This window comes from Pelodiscus sinensis, chromosome 4 (assembly GCF_049634645.1).
Source record: "Pelodiscus sinensis isolate JC-2024 chromosome 4, ASM4963464v1, whole genome shotgun sequence".
NCBI lineage: Eukaryota > Metazoa > Chordata > Testudines > Trionychidae > Pelodiscus > Pelodiscus sinensis.
In genome coordinates, this window is record NC_134714.1 from 21,691,519 (window position 1) to 21,712,987 (window position 21,469).

Below are 21,469 nucleotides of genomic sequence, written 5' to 3' on the forward strand. Positions count from 1 at the left end.
CAGTCATAAGTTTGGGGCAGATTTATAGACATAGATTTATAGACATTTAGTAACACTCAGAACATTTTATACTGTCAGTTATTATATGACTAACTAGTATCGTTAAGGTTCTGTTATAGATCAGTCTCCACTGGAGCTGCCATTTGCTACCTAACAAAGATGCTCCAGGCCTTTTATTTGTTGCACTTGTGTGTGTGCTCAGAGACTCTAGTTGTGGATCAGAGCCCTCCTTTTCTACAGAAGGTAAAAACAGAGTTCCTGTCCGTACAAGCTTACAGTCTCTCTCTATAGGTTGAAGCAACAGGTGGGTAACAAATACACAGGGGATGGGGGATGAAGGAAGGGAAAGGACAAGATGAAAAGTGACTGCCATTCCAGTTAATGTGTCAGCGCATCAACCTCCTAATCAGGGGTATGTGCAGAAATTTAAATGTCATTGATTTTGGAGGGGCATACTCTGTGCTTCCACCATGTCTCTGGGTTGGAAGAGTTTTCCTTCCCTGTCACAGCCTGGGATTGGAGGAGTTCTGTGCCTACTGGGGAGGCCATGTGCCTGCTTGCCCCCCGGTGCATGGCCCTGCTCCCAACCATTGTCAATCTAGCTCCCCATCCCTCCCTAAAGCATAGAAACACATGGCACAGAAAAGCATCACAGGAAGCCTCCTAAATAGGTGTCATCTCTTGTTTAGGAGGCTACATGTAAGAATCTCTAAAAGACGACTCACCAGAAGCTGGTCCTGGATGGCAAAGGAAGGATCATTCAAAATTATCTTGTTCTGGCTATTCTCAGAGGCAGGAACCTGGGATAAATGGACCATTGATCTGACTCAATGTGGCCATTTTTATGTTCTTACGACTGAAGAAAATGCGGTATTATTGCTACGTTTATATTTCTGCTGAGTGGAAAAAAAGACGACATCCACCTGGCCCATTTCTTTATCTGAGGATTCCAATTTGCTGCCCTATTCAGTAACAATGACTTGGGATTTCTAGTCCCACAGGGCCCACATCGACAGCACCATGCCATTTCCTTGTAGATGTGGCTTAACTTCTAAAGATTTGCACTTGGCCTTCTGCCTAATAGCATGTCATAGCTGCGAGACTGCAGAATCACATCTTAATTTCCAGTTGGATGTGCTCAAGGATCAGAAAGTGAGCTTCACTGTAGCCTCCCCAGGAGAGCTTTCATCCAAGCATTTAACATACCGCTCTACTTGCTGGGCAAGCGTTGAATCTCTTATTGCACCTCTGTGTGCTGGGATACCAGCTTTTGCCAAATTCCCCAAACAACACATCGCCATATGCACATTTCATTCTTGTTTAGTAGTCTTGTGTGAACAACATACAAAGAAAACAAGTCAGTGCCATTGATAAGAGACAGGTCTCTACAGCAAAATGCTGTTAGGCTGGAAGTTAGGGGAGCATCTTATCTTTAAAGCAGCTGTAATGAGCAAACCCATTAGACCAGGCATTCCAGGAAATATCTCTGGGAAATACCACTATCAAAGTTGAAAGAACAACCCAACATCACAACACTGTTACCATTTATCATGCTTTGGAATGATACAGGAGTGATTCAAGGTGTGGCAAACAAGAGAAACTGTGGTGAAGATGTCAGATGCTCAATCTGTTTAGTTTATCCAAAAGAAGGTGAAGTTTATCCAAAAAAAGGTACTTGATCCCACTCTACCAGCACCAATATGGAGATTTCTGGAGACTGCACCACAGTCTAACAGAAAAAGGTACAATGAGGCCCAATGGTTGACAGACAAGATCAGGGTAGAAAATAAGGCACATCTTTTAAAACACTGAGGGTGCATCTAGCTTTTGTGCAAAAACTTGCCAGCTGTCTACACTGGCTGCTGGATTTTGCGCAAGAGCACTGACGTTCTACTGTCCGAAATCAGTGCTTCTTGCGCAAATACTTTGACGCTCCCATTCAGGAAAAAGCCCTCTTGCGGAAATGATTTTGCGCAAGAGGGCCAGTGTAGACAGGAAGCTAAGATGTTTTGCGGAAAAGCAGGCTAAATGGAAAAAGGCCCTAGTGGCCATTCGGACGCTCTGTAGCTGCAAGCCTGCTCCTGACTTCCTGGTAACCCGAGACCCTTTAAAGGCAGACCAGACTGCTGAGGCCACAAGGCAGAAGCCCTTCTGGGACCTCTGGCCACAGCTCTGCCACATGGTCCCTGCTGTCCTTGGCTGGCCCCCCGAGGGAAGTCCCCACTGCGACCACATATGTCCCTGGGCTACATATGTGAGGGCTAGTGGGAGGGGGAGGGGGGAAGTGCTCGGGCCGGCCCTAGGGACGCCTGAGTTTTGCTGCAAGGATGGTACACTCCCCAGTCACTCTCCTGGCTCCGTCTAGGAGATATCCCACGTGATGGGGATCTGAGAGCCCAGACCACATCTGCTAGATGTGCGCCCTACATGTGTGAGGATTCATCTTGCTCCCTGTCGAACACCATTGATTAGCCCAAAGCCTCACAGCCTCCACCGGCAGGTAGTTCCACAGGTTAACACAACACAAGTGCCCTTCCACCCTCCAATGGGCCAGGACACAGCTTGGTGGTTCCAATACATGGAGGAGGACCCTACTCCAAGGGCAGTCTTGTATGCAAACATACAACACAGGGAGGAGGGAGGGAACTGAGTGGGCCCAAGCCACACTACTGTGGGGTCACCTGGGCTCAGGGATGGAGGGTTTGAGGTGTGGGGACAGTGGCTGGGCTGCCTGACTGACCCATCCTTTCTTCTGTTCCCTGCAGCGGGACCAAGCAGAAGCCGAGGACCCTCTAGCCCAGCAGCAGCGGCGGCAGCAACACCCCCAGCCACTCAACCACCATGGCAGCAGCTCTGCCACCGGGACCAGCTCCTTCGGCGCCATGTGCAGGCCTTCGAGCGCGTCGAGGCAGCCATCGCTCGGCGTGTGGAGGCGGACCTGCAGTGGCGCCAGGAGGCCTGGGGCTCCTTCCAGACCAAGTGCGTCCACACGGCGGATTCAATAGCCACCCTCACTGCACACATTGGCCATGCCATCTATTATGGCATGGCCTTGCCCCATGCACCCGCCATCCCTCCCCTAGTACTGCCCCTGCCCCCTCCTGAAATGGCCCCTCCTGCTCCTGCCCCTTCCCACCTCCCCGTTCTGCCTGCCCCAACACGGCCTGCCCCCCATGTGCAGGTCCGCCCCCGCAGGAGCAGTCACAGGGGCCACCCTTCCCAGGAGTAGCTCCTCCCGCTCCCAGTTCAAGGTCTCCTCCCCCTCCCATCCTAGATCTCCCCTCTCCCCATTGTAAATAAAAAGTACAAGTTTTTGTGTTCAAGAAAAAACTGTGTTTGTGGTTTATTGGGAAGTAAAGGGAGGGGAGGCGGAAGGGTAGAGGATGGGAGGGAATTGTAGGGGGAAACCAAGGTGACCCTACTATGGGGCCTGGGAGAACATGTCCATCAGGGCCTCCCAGATACGCACCCCATTCTGGTGCGCCTGGCGGATGGCAGCTGTGCGGGGCTGTTCGTAGGCCTGGCCCTCGCCTGCCATCTCTGTGGGGAGGAAGGCCTCTCCCTCCGCTCCACAGGATTGTGGAGCATGCAGCACGCGGCCACTATCTCCGTTGCATTCCACTCACCCATCTCGAGATGGGTGAGCAAACAACGGAAGCGGGCTTTCAAGCGGCCGAAGGCGCACTCCGCTTGATTCCGGGCCCGGCTGAGGTGGTCGTTGAACCGGGCCCAGTTCTGGTCCAGCCACCCCGTGTAGGGCCGCATTAGCCAGGGCAGCAGGGGGTAGGCCGCGTCCCCCACAACACAGATGGGCATAGGCACATCTCCGACAATAAACTCCCGCCGGGGGAAGTAAGTGCCCACCTCCAGCCTGCGAAACAGGCCGGAGTTCCGTAGGATGCGGGAGTCGTGTGCCCTGCCGGACCAGCCTGCATAAACGTCCAGGAAGTGGCCACAGTGGTCCACGAGGGCCTGGAGTACGATCGAGCAGTACCCCTTCCTGTTCATAAAATGGGTCGCTCAATGCTCCGGGGCCCGGACGGGGATGTGGGTTGCATCCAGGGCTCCCCCGCAGTTGGGGAACCCAAGGGCAGCGAAGCCGGCCACCGTAGCGTCCATGTCGCGGAGGCAGGTGACTCTCAGGAGCAGGATGTCGTTGATGGCATGGACGACCTGCAGAAGGGTGCAGAGAAACACAGGGGAACACATCACATAAGGCAGGGTGAGTATGCGCTCCCTTGGGCCCCCCCCCATGATGCCCTCTGTGCTCATGCACACACACACACACACACACACACACGCACACACACACACACCAGGGCCCCTCGCCCCATGCCCCACCCCCCACCAGCAGGCCTATGCAAAGGAGGGACAGCCCAACCCCTGGGTGACCCAGCCTGGAGTCTTGGCTGCCCCTGGGAATGGTGTGCAGCACCCTTCCCCCACCCCCATCTCCCTGGAACTTACCTCCATCACGACGACACCAACGGTGGATCTGCCCACCCCGAACTGGTGTGCCAGCGATTGGTAGCTGTCCGGGGAGGCCAGCTTCCAGACTGCGATGGCGACCCTCTTGTTGACAGGGATGGGTGCCTGCAGCCGGGTGGTGGTTCTCTGGAGCACAGGGGCGAGCCAGGCACACAGCTCCAGGAACATCTGCTTTCGCATGCACAAGTTCTGGAGCCATTGCTGGTCGTCCCATTGCCCCAGGACTAGCCGGTCCCACCAGTCCGTACTGGTGTCCAGTCTCCACAGTGGCCTCTCCACGCTGGGGTGGGAATGCCACAGGGACACCATGGCCTCCGTGGTGAGGGAGTCCAAAGCGACCTGTGCCTCCAGGTCCTGGAACAGGAGGGCACGAGCCTGGAGCACCAGCTGCAGGCACTCCAAAATGGCTGGAAGGGGCCAGAGCAGGCACATGGCCACCCCTGGCTCCATGGCAGACAAAACAAGCAAGATGAAAAAAAAACAGGCAAAGGCACTAAAAAGCAAAAGGCAGTGGTGTCCAAAAAGGCAGAGGGCAACCACCAAAATTGCTACGGCTGTGAGTCCCTGCAAGAGATCCTATAGCATGCAGCAGGAGAGAAACAGCTGTCGGGGGAGATCCCTTTAAGCATGTCTCAAAGGAGCTCCAGCCCCCGCCCCCGGAAAGGGCTGGTGCCCTTTTGCCCTCTTCAAAATGGTTCCGGGCTTCTGCTTTTGCGCAAAAGCGTCTCACCAATGTAGATGCGCTTTTGTGCAAAAGCGCATCGTTGGTCCCGGAGTTATCGTAATAATCTAGACACTCTTTTACGGAAATACTTTTAACGGAAAACCTTTTAACGTAGCCTGAAGGTAATTAACCAGAACAACTTCCTAAGGACATTGTGGATTCTCATGGAATCACAGAACACTAGAATGGGAAGGGATCTCAAGAGGTCGTTGAATCCAGTCCCCTGCCCTCATGGCAGGACCAATCACCGTCAAGAATGATCATCCCTGACAGATATTTATCTAACCTACTCTTAAATATCTCCAATGATGGAGATTCCACAACCTCCATAAGTTATTTATTCCAGTGCTTAACCACCCTGACAATTAGAAAGTTTGTCAATTAGGAAGTTTTTCCTAACGTCACTCCAAGTCTGTACTGAAGACTGAGTATCTTTCAAAAGGATATGCCAGAGCTCAGATTCTGCCACACCCTGACACAACTTTTTCCTGTGGTAAATTCCCCTCACTGTTAAAAATGTGTCCCTTATTTGGTTTAGATTTGCCTGACTTCAGCATCCACATATAGGATCTTGTTATACCTCTGCCAGAGGAAAGAGCCCTCATTCTGTGATCAGAATTCTCTCCATGCAGGTACATGGAACAACACACCTCTTCACCTGAAGCTGAATAGGAGGAGCATTTTAAATCTTACAGCCCTTAAATCATTCTTGTAGCTCTTCTGTGCACCCTCTCCAAATCTTAGCAACATCCTTTTGAAGCATTGGCATTGGAAATGGACGAAAGAGGACTCTTGCCCATAACTGCAGTTTCAAGATTAGCACAATAATTTGTTTGTTTCTTGAAGCAATTTCTGAAAGCACAATAGAGAGAGAGAACTTCATGGAATTAACCAAACACCCTCCACAAAAAAATCCCTTCTCTCCTAGAAGCAGATTGACTATGAACATTATTTATTTATTTTTAAAAACTATGCACTTTCCCACCAGTTCCCACAAAATTCATCCTGAATCTTTGCTGGAAAAGAAACTTCAGACAGCTGGCATGCATACTTTTTTGGCCTCCTGCCACATGCATGTGCCTTCAGAAAGCTTCTGCAGGCATTAATCAAACACTGCAGGGCACACAGTTTTCACATACTAATTTACTTAAACGATATGTTACTTTGTCATCAAAACTGAAATACCTTAAAACAGAGCAGAAATTGCCTGCTGCATCTCTTAGGAATAATTAGTTTATCAGAAATGCAAAACAAATCATGCTGGAGCCCACACAAGCAACAGACTCTAGGGGTTCCTGTACAAAAACAACTGATTCTGAATCAAAATAGTCACACATTAAAGAAATTAAGACACTGTCCTCCAAAGCCCCTGCTGCTCTAGGAAAATAACCTGTTCTTGATATTTGTTGAGAATGGGCCTCCTGAACTCAGGCAGAAAAAGGATTTTCTGCCAACATATGCAGCAGGGGCATAGTCATGGGTGACACTGGGTGGGTCATAGCCCACCCACTTAGGATCCAGGCCTGCTCACCCACCCCTGTCCTGGCTCTGCTCCTGCCCAAACATGGAGACTTGCCCTCCCCACCCAGTGCTCCAGACAGGCCTGGGAGTAGAGTCAGAGACTAGCCTCCTCTGCTTGCTTGGCGTTGCTGCCAGGGAGCAGAGTTCGGGGCTTGCCCCCCGTGCCCACTCCTGAGCAGGAGTGTCAGCTGGCAGGGGAAAGGTGGCAAACCTGCGATCCTGCTTCATTGTCAGGAGATTCCCAGCACCTCAGCCCAGCTCCCAACAGGAGCACCAGTTGGGAATAGGGGAAGCCCCCATCTAAACTAACACTTCAACCATTTTCAAGACTCATTCAAGGCACCTGTCACTAACTGGTGGACAACACCAATGGGTCAGGTTCTTGGGCAGACTGGACTTTATAAACCTGGCTGGTATAGCTGTGATCACTCCACTCCACCTGCTTGTCTTACACCTGCTCTTTCACTCTTCTCCAAGACCCAGTAACAAACCAGGAAATGGCCTGTGTATTCAACACAGAACTGAAAACCTCTTACTGTGCACTAACCCATCCACTTTTATCACCTCTAGTTGTTTCTACTAATGCTCCAGTTAATACACAGGGGACTTTCATAGCTCAAGAACCAAGCCAATGGTCGTGCTTCCTACAGGCACATCAATTATAAGAGTACATTGTAGATTTTGGAGATGGCTAAAGAACCAGGACCACAGCAATTTCTCTTTTCCAAATACCTGACAGCCATAGTCCTACTGCCACACACTCGTTCCATCAATAGAACATCTCAGTATCTATTTAAGCAGGCAACCACAAACTTCCATGTACAGGCAGTCCCCGGGTTACATGGATCCGACTTACATTGGATCCCTACTTACAAACGGGGTGAGGCAACCCCGCACTAGCTGCTTCCCCCCAGCAGACCTGGGAGACACGAAGCTAGTGCCCCCCTCAGCAGACCAGGGAGACGCGGAGCAGCTTTTCTCGGCAGACACCTCAGCTTGAGAATAAAGGCCTGAGGGAAGTGAGGTGTGGGAGAATAAAACTGAGCTCTGGAGAAATGTTTGGCTAGAGTTTCCCCTACAATATGTACCAGTTCCGACTTACATACAAATTCAACTTAAGAACAAACCTACAGTCCCTATCTTGTACGTAACCCGGGGACTCCCTGTAGTTCTTATATTACACAACCATCCAAATCAGCCACACTTCTAACAAACCAGAGCTTTATAAGCCAAATCCTGCTCCCATTAAAGCCAACAGCAGAACTCCCATTGACTAAACAAGGCAAAATTCCAGTCCCATGCCTACATTTTATACACATTCCTTGCTACTAGACAACTGCTTAATCCATTTTATCCTTCCTTCTACTAAAAATAAGCAACACTAACTTGTCCAGCGCTTGTGTATTTGTACAGCATCTAGTGAAATGCATCCAGATGTGGTTAGGACTCTTTGGGTGCCTCTCCAATGTTCAATACTGTTATCCCCACATTCACAGTTATCTGCAGGTGATGGCACAATATTTACTCACAGGCTTTTGCTACAAAAAATTAAACAAGGTTCAGACTTGGATTGTCACACTGGTGTTTACACAAGCAGTTGGAGACATCTTCCCTACAAGCAGGCAACTCCTAGAATTCCCTAGACGTGAACAGCCTTCATGATTTCTTCTCTGACACACACATTTTCTGCATTCAGCTTCTGCATTCAGCTCGCAGGCACGTTAATCTTCCTTTGAGTTCTGGCACAAGCAGGCAGCTATTACAGCTTTCTTCCACTGGGTAAACACAGTAATGTTGCTTGATATTGCTCTGAATTGCACAGGGCTGCCCCACTACTCTTTGATTATGTCTACACTGCATGCCACTGTCAGTGGTGTGTGGGATAGGTGTAGCTACAGGCCACAATGAAAGTCAGGGCATTCAGACAGCCATGTAGCATACATATCCACAGGGTTCAGGTATACCTTTACTCACCTAAGCCATGCCTCACCACCTACATGCTATTGTTGCCCTGGCTGGAGGCACGCAATAGCTGTACTCTATGTGCCACTGTAAGGAGTGTACAATTTTTTTTACAATTCTAACCTCTGGTGGCTCATACTTGAAGCCTTTAGTTAACAGAATACAGGACTATGTAGCACTTTAAAGACTAACATGATGGTTTATTAGATGATGAGCTTTCGTGGGCCAGACCCACTTCCTCAGATCAAATAGTGGAAGAAAATAGTCACAACCATATATACCAAAGGATACAATTAAAAAAAAATGAACACATATGAAAAGGACAAATCACATTTCAGAACAGAAGGGGGATGCGGGGGGGAAGGTAAATGCCTGTGAGTTAATGGTATTAGAGGTGATAATTGGGGAAGCTATCTTTGCAATGGGTAAGGTAGTTGGGGTCTTTGTTCAGCCCCCTGCGTAGAGTGTCAAATTTTAGCATGAATGCCAGTTCAGAGGATTCCCTTTCAAGTGCAGATTTGAAAGTCTTCTGAAGTAGGATGCATGTGATTAGGTCATTGAGACAGTGTCCTTTCTGGCTGAAATGGCAAGAAACTGTTTTTTCTTTGTGATCCTGTCTAATGTCTGTTTTGTGGGCATTGATTCGTTGGCGAAGTGTCTGAGACGTTTGTCCAATGTACATAGCAGACGGACACTTTCGGCACATGATAGCATAGATTATATTTCTGGATGCGCAGGAATATGTATTCTTGATCTTATAACTCACTTGGTTAGGCCCAATAATGGTGTCAGCAGAGTGAATATGTGGACAAAGCTGGCAACAGGGTTTGTTGCAAGGGAAAGTACCAGGGTTGGTATTAGTGTGGTATGTCCTGTGGTTGTTGGTAAGAATCATCTTGAGGTTAGGTGGTTGTCTATAGGAGACTATGGGTCTGTCTCCCAGAGCTTCTTGGAGTTTAGTGTCCTGTTCCAGTATAGGCTGTAATTTATTGATAATGTGTTGGACAGGTTTAAGTTGGGAGCTGTAGGTGATGACAAGTGGTGTTCTATTGTTGGTTTTCTTGGGTCTGTCTTGTAGTAGATGGTTTCTAGGTATTCGTTTGGCTCTTTCAATTTGCTTTTTTATTTCTCTGGGTGGGTTTGAGGTGTTGAGTTTGAGGTGTTGGCGCTTTAACCAAACGTTGGCCCCCTCCAGTATTTTAGGGTATCTCAGTAAAATAGGTGATGTTAAAACATGGTTTTAAAACATTCCAAATAAAACTTATTTCCCATCTCAATTAATCAGCTTTCAGCTTTACTTATAGTAGGTCCTCAGAATCTGGAACAAGTGGCAAATGGAGGTTGTTTGTAATGCTCAGCAAAATCCTGTGGTGGTTCTTTCAAAAGTTTACAGCTGAATATTCACTTAGTAAAGCTTTGAAACTTTCCTGTGCAGAAGAAAAATGGGTGTCTCTCTTTTTCTTTTGTAACTTAAGTTTAAAAACAACACTGTACAGTATTTTTTCCAGGTCTCTGCTGTTGCCGGATTGTGTCCTTTCAGTTCCAAATAAGGTCGTGGTTGGCTGACCAGTACATAACTAGTGTTCGTAACTGAGGTGCTACTGCGCTACGGTGGTATCACAATCATGTTTCCACATAGACTAGCTCTGAATTTCTAAATGTAAAAATACAAGCAAAACGGGAACTCCTCCACTGCTTGTCAGGCCAGCTTCATACACTATAAAGCAGCAACAAGAAAGACAAAACCCTCTTTATTGCACTTTGCAGGTTGCCTTTAAAAACCCCTCCAATTTTGGAGCAAAACAAAGCATATGTTCCAAAGAGAAACAGCAAAGTGGATCGATCCAGCACAAAAGGTGCAGCTCTCATGTTTCTATGTCATGACTGACACCACAAATAAAGCAATTTGACCCAAGAAAAGGCTGTTGCAAGAAAACAAAATGTGTGCACAGAATAGAAGCCTATTTCTGCCTCATAAAACCTCAGCACGGTGTATCTTTTAGAAGAGTGTTGAAGATTAAATGAAAGCAACATCTAGTTGAGACAGCATTGCTGATATCTTCCTGCTTCACATATAATATGCTAATTTGGTCCTCTTTAAACAGTGAAGCAAAGAAGATAACAGGACATTACTAAGCACAAACTCCTTTATCTTTTACTGTCAAGTTTCTGCCTGGCCCTTGACACTAATAAAAGAGCTGATTGATAATCGTTTGAGACAGAGTTTGCAGTAAGTAACTGCCTGATCCAATTCTCACTGAAGTGAATGGAAAGACACGTAATACTACAGGAGTTGTACTGGCTCCTATGTTTAGTCCCTGCAACATATACATCCTTGTACAGTACACAAACATAAAACCTGTTCACATTGAGAGGACTTGGGAGGGGTCTACAGTGCAATTAGACACCTGTGGCTGGCCCCTATTTCCTGACTCGAGCTTGCAGAGCTTGGGCTAAGAGACTGTTTAAATGTACTGTACACATTTGAGCTGCTGCCTGATCCTGAAACCCTCCTTCCTCTGAAGTACAGTCACAAAGATGGCAAGATGCCTGACAAATCCAGCAAGGAATTTTATTTTTAAATTATAAACTCAGAGGCATTCTAAAGGGTCTGAAAAAAAGGAAATGATCTGGGAGAAAAGAGTAAGCACATTCTGCAAAAGTGACGAGGAGTCCTGTGGCACCTCATAGACTAACAGATGTATTGGAGCATAAGCTTTTGTGGGCAAAGACCCACTTCGTCAGATGCATGTAGGCTAGAGATAAGGAGATCAATTCAGTCAGGGAAGATGAGGCCCACTTCTAGCAGCTGATGTGGTGTTCACACCTCCTTTCTTGGTGTTTACACCTCCACATCAGCTGCTAGAAGTGGGCCTCATTCTCCCTGACTGACTTGACCTTGTTATCTCTAGCCTTACTCTTGATTGGTACTTTTTTCTTATGCCTGTATATTTATACCTGCCTCTGGAATTTCCACTACATGCATCTGACGACGTGGGTCTTTGCCCACAAAAGCTTATGCTCCAATAAATCTGTTTGTCTATAAGGTGCCGCAGGACTCCTCATTGCTTTTGCAGATCCAGACTAACACAGCTACCCCTCTGATACTAAACACATTGGCTGTGTCTACACTGGGCCACTTATTCCGGAAAAGCAGGCACTTTTCCGGAATAACTTGCCAACTGTCTACACTGGCCGCTGACCTGAGCGGGACACAAGCATCTACTACGAACAGCACAGTAGAATCCAGAGTTAGGAACACCAGAATTCCAAGTGACGTCTGCAGTTGTTCGTAACTAGACATAACGCAATCAAGCATACAAAAACCAAAACAAACACAGTACTGAGCTATGTTAAACTAATCCTCCAATCAAATAAATAGATAAATAAATAAAAGGAAAAGGTTTTTACACAAAGTAAGGGAAACTGTTTCTGTGTTTTTTCTGTAGTCCCCTTACTCTAAAGGGGCCTCTGTTTTATTCTGAAAAGACCCTGTGTGCTACAATCCAGACTACAATTCCCATAAGCCCCTGGGAAAAAAGAGGAAGGAAGGACTCTGGTGGGGGAGAGGGCTCTCTCCATGTGCTTGAAGAAGAGGCCTAGCAGTCTGGGACTCTGCCTTGGAGTTTGGAACCAAAGGGGGAGCCAGGCTGCTGCCAAGGACATTGATCCAGTCCAGGGGCTGTTGGGAGTGCAGCTACTAGATGCCTGTTGGGTTTTAGCAGGCTGCTTCCGATAGGCACAGCACGAGGCAGTAAGTTTCTGGGACTTGTTGGAAAAGTGCTGCCTGGGACAGAGCTGCTGCTTAGCCTGGACCAAATCTTCACTACAGCTGCAACATCAGCGCACTAACACAAGCAAGTCTGGGACTGAGTCTAGGGGTGTGCACACTCTGGGGTGGGGTCACTGTTAGTACAAATGGTAGCTATATAAACTTCAATTATTGTTATGTTTTGTTAATGCTATTCATTTCTAATTCTGTTAATCCCTGTTTATTTAAGTTAAGTAAAGATTGTTTATTATAAAGTATTCTATTAGATGTATATGATTTGTAGTTGTTGTTCTGGAATTAGATCCAGATTATAGTTGGAATGAGTATGTTCCTGGAGGCTCTCAAGGCACACCAGTGAGTGTGTACAAGGCCAGCCAGGTGGAGGCACCACCATTTTACATTCATTGCCAGCAAGGGCTGGATAGGGCTTTCCCCAACTAAACACCATCACCACTGGGGTGCTCAGGATCTCTTTTAGGTTAAAACATCAGGCGCCCAGGCACACCTGTGAGTGTGACCTGCTCCCCAGTAACCTGGGGAGGAAAAAGGGGATTACATTTCATTTAAATTAAAATGATTAAAAAGATTACTTTTCTTCTGCATGATCAAGTTTCAAAGCTGTATTAAGCCAGTATTCAGTTGCAAACTTTTGAAAGATCCACCATGTTTTGTTCAGAGTTATAGATATTTCAGAGTAACGAACCATCTCCGCTCCAGAGGTGTTTGTAACTCTGCGGTTGTACTGCATGTACAATATAAAATGCACTGGAATCCATCAGGCACAGGGGGGGAAGTTTATACTACAGTGCTTAGAGCTAAAAGAGTAGTTTCAAATGAAATAGATTGATTAGTTCAGTGATAATGACCTCAGTGGTTCCAGAGCCAAATTAGCAATCAACATTACCCAAAAGAGCCACAGTACTGTGAATTCATTCTTTCATTTACTACAGATTCGTATTTAAACAGTATAAGGAGGAAATATGTAGTTTATATATTATTCACACAGCAAATAAATTAATAACTTAGCACAAGTTGATAATTTAATTGGTTTATAACAATTAATCCTGACTGTTGAATAATTAAGTCACATAGTTTAATATCCTGTGCTGCAAAGACCCTCATGAGAAACATTGAAGTGACACTGGTGGCATGAAAGCTGCAGTCTGGACTAGTTTATGCTCCCTTTATGGAATCACTGTACATAGGTTACATTTCCTGCAAATTACCAACCCCTACAATTTCATTGTTCTGGGTCACTGTTCAAAAGCAAAGCTGTATTGCTTAGTTATGATTAGTCACATAAGTAATCTGCCATTTTTACTCTCCAAGAAGAGAAGAATGATGACCTAACTTTCAAGCCTGAAAAATTAGAGACATTGTAACTTCAAAAAAACAAAAACAAACAAACAACCTGTATTTTATTAGGGGCAGTTGAGATGCTTAACATTCACTTTCCCTAAACATTTATTCCAGTAAAACTTAACTGCCCAAGAGTTTTGAGGAAGAGACTATAAAAGGAGCGCAAACATACAGCTACAACAAAATAGTTTTTGTTTTGTTTTTGCAAGGTCTGATGACAGTACTAAGGAAACAGCTGGGTGAGAAAAACTGAATCAGCTTGTTAATGTGGGGTAGACTTGAATGGTCCATGATAGGTTGGATCAGATTTACTGTACTGGTGAAATGTATATTTTTCTGACATGGTTTCATTTCCAGGCAAATAAAATATAGGACTGTGGAAAAAGGAAAGCACTGGGTCCAATTTCCAAACATGGACACCTTAACAGAAAATTCAGTTGCTACGCTCACATGTTCATGAGCATTTATCTGCACAGATGGCTGTACAGATTTCAGCACGCAACATGGGACTGGGGCACCTTGAAAACTCCAGTAGTTTCTGGATATACTCCGAGACTTGCACTGATATAGCTCAGAGCAGAATTTGGTCCCATCTTTAGCTCTTTGTGTCATGAAAGAGTTAACAACCCTTTCTAATGAAAAGTAGATTGAGCAATTCATCAGAGAGAGAGAGAGATTAATGATCAAGGCAATCAAGTCCACAGGATCCATTGGCATGTCAATTTCAGAAAGCTCAGTATCATGTAGTTACTGAATGAAAGTTACTGAACTACAGGATGAAGTTTAATAAAGAGAAATGCAAAGTGCTCCACTTAGGAAGGAACAATCAGTTCCATACATACAAGATGGGAAGCGACTGTCTAGGAAGGAGCATGGCGGAAAGAGATCTAGGGGTCATAGTGGACCACAAGTTGAATATGAGTCAACAGTGTGATGCTGTTGCAAAAAAAGCAAATATGATTCTAGGTTGTATCAACAGGTGTGTTGTAAGCAAAACTCATGAAGTCATTCTGCCGCTCTACTCTGCACTAGTTAGGCCTCAGCTGGAGTACTGTGTCCAGTTCTGGGCGCCACATTTCAAGAAAGATGTGGAGAAATTGGAAAGGGTACGGAGAAGAGTGACAAGAATGATTAAAGGTCTAGAGAACATGACTTATGAAGCAAGGCTTCATGAACTGGGCTTGTTTAGTTTGGAAAAAAGAAGATTAAGGGGGGACATGATAGCGGTTTTCAAATATCTTAAAGGGTGTCACAAGGAGGAAGGAGAAAATTTGTTCCTCTTGGTTTCTGAGGACAGGACAAGGAGTAATGGGCTTGAAGTGCAGCAAGGGAGGTTTAGATTGGACATTAGGAAAAAATTCCTAACTGTCAGGGTGGTCAAATATTGGAATAAATTGCCAAGGGAGGTGGTGGAATCTCCCTCTCTGGAGATATTTAAGAACAGGTTAGATAGACATCTGTCAGGGATGGTGTAGACGGAGCTTGGTCCTGCCTTGAGGGTGGGGGGCTGGACTCGATGACCTCTCGAGGTCCCTTCCAGTCCTATGATTCTATGATTCTATGAAAGGTAATGGAATTATCTAACAATCCTCTTCTACAGATATATGCCACCAAACCTCACCAAAAAACCAAAGTGAATGGCCCCCTCCACAGTTTGCCCATAGTGGCATAAAAGTGATTGCCCATCTTGCTGGGTCAGTTCTAGAACAAAAGATTTAAGGACCTGATTAGACCTTGAGGGGCATCAAAAGGTACAGCACCAGTAAGGCCCCAGAAGTCTTAGGTTGTGGCTGAGGCCAGGTCTACATTATGAAATAAGGTCGAATTTATTAAGGTTGATTTTTTTTAACACCATACTTTGCATAGTTGAAGGTATACATCCCCACTATGGAGTATGCCGTCAGGGTCCCATAATACATGCATCTCCCTCCTCCCGGATTGAGAGCAACATCAAACAGTCTCTTTATGCCCTTTCCCCTCCCCACCCCACTTACCCATGCAGACACCATAGCAATGTAAGCATGGAACTCACCATGGATCCTATTGAGCATCAAAGCATTATGGCCATCATTACCTATGGTGAGCCTTATGCTAGACTATATTCAGAGCACAGCTAGGATCTGCTGGAACATGGAAGAATCATGGGAGGCCATGAACATACTCTTGAGTTGAGTGATTGGCAAATGCCACCGGTATTCCATCCTCTGGACACAGTGGAATGCCAGTTCTGGTGTCATGAGATAAGCCCAGACTGGTGGGACTGCAGAATTATGCAGGTATGGGACAATTATGCAGGTATGGGCTGCAAAACTCTCTCCTCTGTAAGGCCACTTTCATGGAAGTTTGCAAAATGCTTTCCTCTCTCCTGAAGCACAAGAATGAGATCTGCTCTGACAGTGGAGAAGCGTGTGACAGTTGCCCTGTAGAAGCTTGCAACACCAGCCAGCTACATGTCAGTTGGGAATTAACTGAGTGGGGAAAATCTACAGTGGGGGCTGCTGTCATCCGAGTAGCCCTTCTTCTTCAAAGGGTAGTGGCTCTGGGAACTCTAAGGACATAGCGAGGGCTTTGCCGTGAGAGGGTTCTCTAACCGTGCTGGGGCGACAGACGGAACGCACATCCTCATCTGGGCACCCGACCACCTTGCCAAGTAGATCAACTGCAAGGGGTACTTTTCAATGGTGCTGCAGAGAAGGGTGGATCACAGGGGCCATTTCACCAACACCTGTGTGGGATGGTCAGGAAAGGTGCATGACAAGCATCTTCAGGAACTCCTGCCTCTTCGGAAAGCTGCAAACTGGAACTTTCCCCCCAGACCACAGAATTACCATTGGAGGCAATGAAATGCCAATAGTGATCCCCAAGGACCCAACCTGCCCTTGCTCTCCTGGCTCATGAAGCTGTCCACAGGCAGCCTGTGCCACAATAAGGAGCGGTTTTCAAACTTGTTTTTCTTATAATCCAGTTGAAGAAAATTGTTGACGCCGTGACCCAACATTGACTAGAGAGCAGGCTCCAAATTGGGACCAAGGACCAGAGCTTCAGGGTGTAGGAACTGGCTCTGGCTTTCAGTGGGGCCAAGGCTATGGCAGGAAGGGGTTACCTTGAGTGGCTCCTGAGCAGGGGTACTAAGGCAGACTTCCCACCTCTCCTAGCACTGAAGCCCATGCTGAGCCCCAGCAGCACATTCCCAGTTAGTGGGAGTGCAGAGCTTGTGCCTGGGACAGATTCAGCGCGCGGAGCCTCATGATCTCTCCCCCTTTCCACCCTCCCCTGTTGTTGGCCACTTCTGGGACACAGCAGAGTCTGCAGTGCCAGGACAGGCAGGTAGGCTGCTTTAGCACCCTCCCCTCCTCGGGTCACCTGTTCATCCTGCAGCAATGAGACCCAGTGCTGGGTCATGACCTGTAGTTTAAAAACCACTGAACTATAGGCAGAAGTACAGAATGGAGGTAAAATGTGCTTTTGGGCATTTAAAGGGAAGGTTCCACAGTCTGCTGACTAGGTTAGACCTCAGTGAACGCAACATTCCCTTTGTGGTGACAGCCTGCTGTGTGCTCCATAATATTTGTAAGAGCAAGGGGGGGGGGGAGTTATATGACACGAGAGGGACCAAGGCACAGCACCTAGCCTGAGATTTTGAGCAACCAGGCACCAAGGCAACAAAGGCACAGCCCAGAGCAATGCAAATCAGAGGGTTTGAAAGAAAGTTTTAGGAATGACCAGTTTTGAGAGTCATGCACGTTGCTCTCAACAAGGTGCCCCTGCCTCCAGTGTGCTTGCCTATAATCCCCTGCCTCTTTCAACACAAGCAATAAAGACTGTTATTCAGAAATCATGTGTTTTTATTTAGGGAACATAGCAGGAACAGAAAAGGAGTCCATGGTGGGAGCTTTGGGGAAAGGGAGTGATGATCACAATTGTGAGGACAGCCTTTTGCTTTAGGATGCATCCCTGGGGATTTAGTTTGAGGTTGCCCTTGACACACACAGCCTGTCCCACCGCCCACTCCATGTTCTAGGGCTCCTGGGAGAGGAAGCAATGGAACTCAGGGAAGCAGGAATGTGGCCCTGCAAGGGCTGGAGGGGGTGCCTGTGCATGTAGCTTTCCTGGACGGCTGCCATGTGGTTCATCACATCTAGCACAGTCTTTGAGACTCTTTCCTGGTTCTTCACTTCCAGGTTCCTGATTGCTCTCCTGTCCTCACGCTCTGTGTGCATCTCCAGCTGCAACGTATTCCTTCACCCGCTTAAGTGCTTCCTATCCAAGTGGACAGACTGCATTTCCTCCTTGAGCATGTCATCTCTACTCTGTTTTCATCTGCAGATTTATGCCAGCTAGACAGCTGGTAGAGCCAGAGGAGCGTGCGGCATCCTTGCTGCTGTTCCTGCTGTCACAAAAAGGGAAGGGCAGACTTTACCAGAGATACATTTGTAGAGCATAAAACCTAATCTGCTAGCAAAAATGAAAAATTGTCTGGAGACAATAAGGATGTGTTATACACACAAGGCCATAGCTGTGCTTTTAAGTAGCCACTATCAACACTTACACCAGACTTCTTAGGGGAGCAGCGGGACTTGGTTTGGTAGCAGATATAGTAGGGGACAAGCTGGGGTTCAAGCCTGTGGGGGGCAGGTCTAGGCATGGTGACAAGGCAGGTGATCATGCAGTGCCCATGTATTTGGCACCACCCTCCTCCTTGTGCTGAGTGCGCAACTTCCCCTTACCGTGCGAGCATGTGGGTGGGGGTGTGTGTGTCCAGGTGCGGTGGCAGAGCAGGGCAGGGGCTCAAGACATGCTTCCTTGGGGATGAGCATACAAAGGTTTACTGCAGAGGCCTCAGCTAATAGCTTCCCCTGCTACATCTAGATTGCCATGGGAGGTATCAGTCTTCTCCAAATCACACAGGGTCAGGGAGCAGGTGCTGACTGAATAGGACCAGAAACATGGACTTTTATGCTGTAATGCTTTGTACTGCAATGATGCCAGACTGCTTACGGCTGGCTTGGTGTGGAAAGGTGTCCTACTGTGGAGGACAGAATAAGGCAGCCTCCCCAGAAACCTTGTGAGAAGGATGAAAGAGTTCCCCTAGGAGAACTTTATGGAGATGTGCAGGGAGGAGTCCTGCTTTGTTTCCAGACTGGTTAACAAGTTGTTCCAGGGTTGGGTAGGATACCACACCCTTAGCCCACTTGTAGCAAGATCTTTAAAAAAAAAAAAAAAAAAAGTGAATGCTCCAGAAGTGCCCTCCCCAGGATTAGTGCCTAGCTGCAAGCTGTCTTGGGAGGGATTGTCTCCACAAGTTAGGAAAAGGTCCTGGCTGTCTGACATTGGTTACCTCACTCGCCTGCTGAAACCACCTCCTCTTTCATGCTATCCTCCACACTGCTGCCTGAAGCTGCCAGAGGAGTGTCTTGGGAGGAATCCATGGCCAGGCTACAGCAACTGGTCGGGTACCCTTCCCCTCACCCCTCCATCACATTCAGCTGCTCATAAAAACAGCATGGTTGTGACAATGATCCAGACTGTTTGCCTCTTTGTTTTCTGGTACAACGGTCTCCACTTCTTTATTTTTATATGGCACTGCTGGGTGTCTTTGGCTTATCCTTTCTCTTCTATGCCCTTTGTGATGTTGAAATAGATATCTGCCAGGACCTCCTGCTTGCTCCATGCTGGTGCTGGTCTGTGACCCTGGGAATTCATGGTCAGGTGTGCTACTCAGGTGTGCTTTGAAGTCTTAATACACTGACCACACAGGAAATGAAATTTTGATTTTCCTGTTCACTTAGAAAACAGTAGAGTTTAAAGTCCTGGCTAGAGTGGCCACTGCAGGGTACTGTGGAATACCTCCTGGAAGCCAAGTACTTTGACTTTCACAGTGCTGTGTTTGCACTACTGTAAAGTTAACCATACAAGACCGAATTTAGCATTACTCCCCATGAAAAGCAGAAGTACAGACTTTAAAGGCCATTAAAGTCGACAGAAAAGGGTTGGTGATATGGGCTCATTGTTCAGAAATTCAGCTTAATGTAGGTTCTAACTAAACCCCAGTGCAGAGCAGTCCTCACGCTGTTTAAGGCTAAATAAATGCTTCTCAGTATCAGCTTTATACTGCACTGTTGGAGACTGTTCTCAGTTGCTTGAGGGCAGCACTGCTTACAGATCAGAAATTTTTTTTCCTCTCTACCCATCCCAACACAGAGTGCTACATAACAGACTTGTCAGACAAGCAGTAATACATTATATATCCCTTCCACATCAGAGAATTTGACACCTTAAGAATGGAAACTAGCATGTGTTTTATTGCATAGGCTGTATTGTTTTGACAGCAAGTTAACATGTGGGTTGTGAGATTGATACAGCCTCAACACCAAGACAGCAATACCACTGGATTCAGTATTTTCAGTCTCTACTCCAGCTCCTACATGAAATCCTGCAAATGAGTCTAATATGGATGAGCTTCATAATATGAACAGTGAGTGCAACAACCCTCTCAGGGCTGCAACATTTTTCTCCACCTTCCATTCCACTTCTGCAAGAGGTGTGGGTATGGTTCTTTGAACGGACTCTGAATACATACAAACTTACGCCAACTTCAAGCGTGGTCATGCTACACACGGCAAGTTAGTAAAGCCAATACTAGTCTTTGTATAGACAACACAACACTTTGAGTCTTAACGAGATTAGTTAAATAAAAACTACAGAACCACCAGAAGTGACAAACACCTCAGGAAAGGAGGATCTTTTAAACTCTGAAATGTTCATAATGCTGAACAAAACATGAGGGCTGTTCTTTCAAAAATTTACAGCTCAACATTGACATAATACAGCTTTGAAACTTTCCTATGGAGAAGAAAAATGCTGATTTTAACAAGCTTAATTTAAACGGAACGAACACAGAAACAGTTTCCTTACTTTGTCTAATTCAGTGGTTCTCAAACTTTTTGCGCTCGAGAGCCCTTTACATGCGTAAAAATTTATGCAGAGCCCCAGCGGTCCACTGATTGTATGTGCTGTACCTATCGGTGTTTCCAGTTTGTCCCCTTGGGACTCCGGAGCAGAGTTTGAGAAACATGGTCTAATTCTTTTAAAACTTTTTTTTATTTTTTTTCTTAGTAGTTTACTGTATTGTTTGGTGTTTCAGGGTCTCTGCTGCAGGCTGATGGCATATTTCCAAATTCCACATTTTTATGAAATAGGTGATTTTCAGTCTCTACTCCAGCTCCTACATGAAATCCTACAAAATCATTCTAACATGGATGAGCTTCATAATATGAACAGTGACTGCAAAAACACTCTCAGGGCTGCAACATTTTTCTCCACCTTCCATTCAGTCCATTCCACTTCTGCAAGTCAGTTTGTAACTTTGGTGTTTGTAAGTTTGAGGTAGGTAGGAAAATAAGCTGTTTGGAACACTGAAGACAGGAAGACCAATGTTTCTTCATTAATAAAGTTGCAATGAATTTTATATTGACTATAAGGAGATGTCACATGCACATACAGCACTTTAGGTGTCAGTGTTTTGCATGCCTAATGAGACACCATTTTTTTCAGAAGAGGCTCTTGCGCAAGGAGTGTCTACACTGCCCCTTGTTGCACAAGAAAAACCCTCTTGCGCAACGCTGTTACACCTATTACTTTTC